Source organism: Pinus tabuliformis, chromosome 1_2, assembly GCF_031772625.1.
Source record: "Pinus tabuliformis cultivar Carrire ecotype Pingquan chromosome 1_2, CPIR1, whole genome shotgun sequence".
In the NCBI taxonomy this organism is placed as follows: domain Eukaryota; kingdom Viridiplantae; phylum Streptophyta; class Pinopsida; order Pinales; family Pinaceae; genus Pinus; species Pinus tabuliformis.
This window is the reverse complement of record NC_142298.1, coordinates 3,557,176-3,560,730: the sequence shown is the minus strand read 5'-3', so window position 1 is coordinate 3,560,730 and position 3,555 is coordinate 3,557,176. Positions and strand designations below refer to the sequence as shown.

The window sequence follows — 3,555 nt, the reverse complement described above, 5'->3', positions numbered from 1 at the left end:
GAGCCCACGAAGAAAAACAAGCCCACTAGCACGAAGAGGATAATGGCAGAGGAGGATGGATGACTACCATTGAGGCCACCGTAGAGATCGTTGTTGTTACCGGGAGGCCTATTGTTGTTTTCGGCCAATATAATATGATTTTTTTTAAATAATTAAATTTGTGCGTCGCAACACAACACTCCAACATTTCTGCCCAGTTATATATGCTTTGGCATAAGAGTAATGGTACAAGGACCTGACAATTTCATTGTGACTCATCACTATTATTTTCTTGATCAAGCCTTTGTTTTGTGTTCTGCTCATGCAACAACAACTGTTTAAAAAAAAGAGGATGTGTGGAGGTGCCATTATTCTGGATTTCATTCCCATAAACCGATCTCGGCGTATAACTCCCAGGGATTTATGACCCGATTTTGATAACTTCACTGACCTATTCATCAATGGAAGAGTCGTGTCAGAATCCTTAGATAAATTGCGCAGCTTCAACGAGGCATACAAGCAAAAGCATAAGCCCAGAAAAAATATTGTCAACTCCAAGCATGAATTTTCTTCAGGTGAGTTCCCGATATTAACGATTTCCCTGCATTCAAGAAATTGTTATTGCTTCCCAGGGTTTGTTTTTTATGGTTATTTTGACTTTGGTTGGGTTTTGAAGGTGGTGAGAATGAGGAGATTCCCGCTTTGAAGGATTTCGAAATTCCTCCTTTCAAGGATTTCGAAAATTCCTCAGCCGAGATTGCGAGGAGAAAGAAGTCGAATTTATATAGAGGTGTCAAGTAGTGTCCTAGAAAGGGCATTAGGGTTTGGCTTGGAATTTTTAACACTGTGGAGGAGGCAACCAAAGCCTATGATGCAGAGGCTAAAAAGATCAGGGTCGAGATACCTAGCTCAACTTTTCTGATCACTCGTGTTCTGAAAAGGTGGACAATAACAAGAAAATTTCAAGGAAGAAAGTAAAGTCATGTGCGAAAAAACCCTAATTTAATGTTGGGTTTGAATATGAACAGTAAACTAAAACCGTTATATCCCCCAATGCTTGACTTATTAGATGGTTACTGTGTAAACAACCAAATGGAATCCTCTTTGAAGGATTTCTGCAGATCGAATCTTCTAGTCTCTGTCTCTGATGATATCGAGTATCGGTACTATTAGTTCCTAAAACCCAATGCTCCATTTGGAAGCACTTCAAATGCATCCACAGTCCAATCTTGTGAGCATATAAATTTTAGCCAAACTTTGCAGCAATCGTGCTCTTGTGAGATCTGTAGCCACAACTATTAAGAGGTGAGCGATTTCATGTCCACTCCTTATGGCAATGCTGAAATTTCGAACTGGTGAAATCTTCCCATTCGGGAGGCTATTTTGATTCTGATCATAGAAGCAACTCATTTGATGGGGCACACTTCCCATGGGGTCATGAGACGAAAATCCCAAAAATTTCATCTAAATATGATGTCGGACATGAGTCTCTATTTATAGACATAAAATCCTTAAAGACAAATCTGCAGATACCTCCGTTGGGGTCAACGGTGGGAAATTAAGTTTTCCAGTGAAGACATTCATGGAGGTCAACGGTGGGACAAAATGATTTGTAGTGGATATCGCTATTGAGGTAAACGGTGGCATAGAATGCAGCAAAATAGAGTATAGCATTGTGCACATTGAATTTTCCAAATAATTATCTGCGTTGGAATCATATCATGGGTTGTCAGAGAGTCCTGATGTTATACTAACCATGGATGAATCAATAAAAGTTGGAGATCAGGGTCCAGGCTCCTTTCCATCCGAGCCGTGTTTCCTGAAACCATGGATCTATGACGATCTGCCAATTTCGGATTCAGTTTACTAAAGCAGTCGCAGCGATCAACAAATTTCAGATTCAACTTATCAAAGCACTTTTGGTTGTTTCTTCTGAGGCTTATTATAAATACATAACAGGCAAAAAAGACTCATGGTATGTGTTGCAGGGTTATTTATGGCATTTACAGTCTTTTAAACTCATGTTTTGTAATTTTTTTTTAATGTTTAATTGTTTGTTTACATTTTTATAGTATCTCCCACTTGTAATGAAGATATCGATCAAATTCAAATTATATAGCTTGGTTTTCTTGAATGAGAGTGATGACTTAATTTACATTCTGAAATAATATGTAGGGATAATTATAAGTTAAATTAGGTTTAAAATAATTTAGATTAAAATACAAATTAATATAATGGTTTTTTTAATATTGAATTATTAATATTTGTTTTCTTTTATTTATTTATTATTATTAATTTTTTTGTTAAGATTTGTTTGACTTTGTTTTGATTTGGACTATATAACTATAATTACTAGTTGAATTTATATACTCTCACAAAGTTAACTAGATGGACTTGAACATTTTAGTAAGTTTTCTTATACATTATTACTTTCACACTATGTAACCACTGATCTCTCATTATGTCCCTTATTCTTTTACACAATTAAAACTAGCAATTACAGCACATGTCACAAAAGAAAATGTCGTAAGTCGGTAGCATAGGGATAGGCGATAGCAGTTGCACCACATGTTGCAAAAAAATGTCGTAAGTCGATTACATATGGATAGGCGACAATAGAGAAATGAGAGTTGCACAACCATTGGCAGGCATACATAGGGGCATAGCATGATCTCATTGGGTAGCTATAACGTTCAGACTAATGATTGAAATTTATTCTTTTCAATATGTATTGTCTATGAAATTTATTTGCAATATGTATTGTCTATGTGCTCAGACTAATGATTGAAATTTATTCTTTACAATACGTATTGTCTATGAAATTTATTCTTTGCAATATGTATTGTTTATGTGCTCATGCATTTTCTCTTATACGTGCTTGTATGTGTTCTTCATATGTGTTGTATGTGTTCTTCATATGTGTTCTCTTATGCGCAGTTGTCTTCCCATGCCTAGAAGTTGGAAAATATTATTGCCATATTATTGTTCCTAGGCAACAACTGAGGGAAAAAAAGGTAGTTACCGCAGACTTGGCAACATACATCACACTATCAATAAATGAGAAGGACATAGGAGTTCCACAAATTCTAGTATTAGGGAGTTGTTGAGGAAGAACTTGGACTGTGGGTTCGATATGTTGCTTATTTATGAGCTATGAAGGGAAGCTTGTCTCTCCATGTTTTCCATTATCTACTATCTCTAACATTTCTCAATGGGAATAAGTGACCTCTATTGACTCTTCAATCATAAGGATCATTTGTGGCTTTCCTTTTGTGCACATCGCCATGACATTAGGTGTCAAGCATGCCTCTTACTCAAAAAATGTATTCTTTCCAAACATGAGTTGCAAGAGGTCATGCGAATAAGGTGATTGTCAAAATCCTTGTAGGAAGCTCAAGAAATTGTTAGAAGCAAACCAGGATCAAAGCAATTCTGAATATGATCATGATGCATTTTGATTATTTTGATGACTACAATTCCACTCTCTTTAGTGGTGGATATGATCAAGAGTAATAGCATTAGTATCACAAAGTAGTTGTAAAGGTCATTGATTGATTGATTGATACATTTATGTCA

The 3,555-nt window shown here is 35.9% G+C and overlaps 1 pseudogene; it reads left to right on the top strand.

Moving 5' to 3' along the window:
- The first annotated feature begins 331 nt into the window (after positions 1–331).
- LOC149204013 (ethylene-responsive transcription factor RAP2-2-like) lies at positions 332–1,849 on the top strand (annotated as a pseudogene).
- Positions 1,850–3,555: the final 1,706 nt, after the last annotated feature.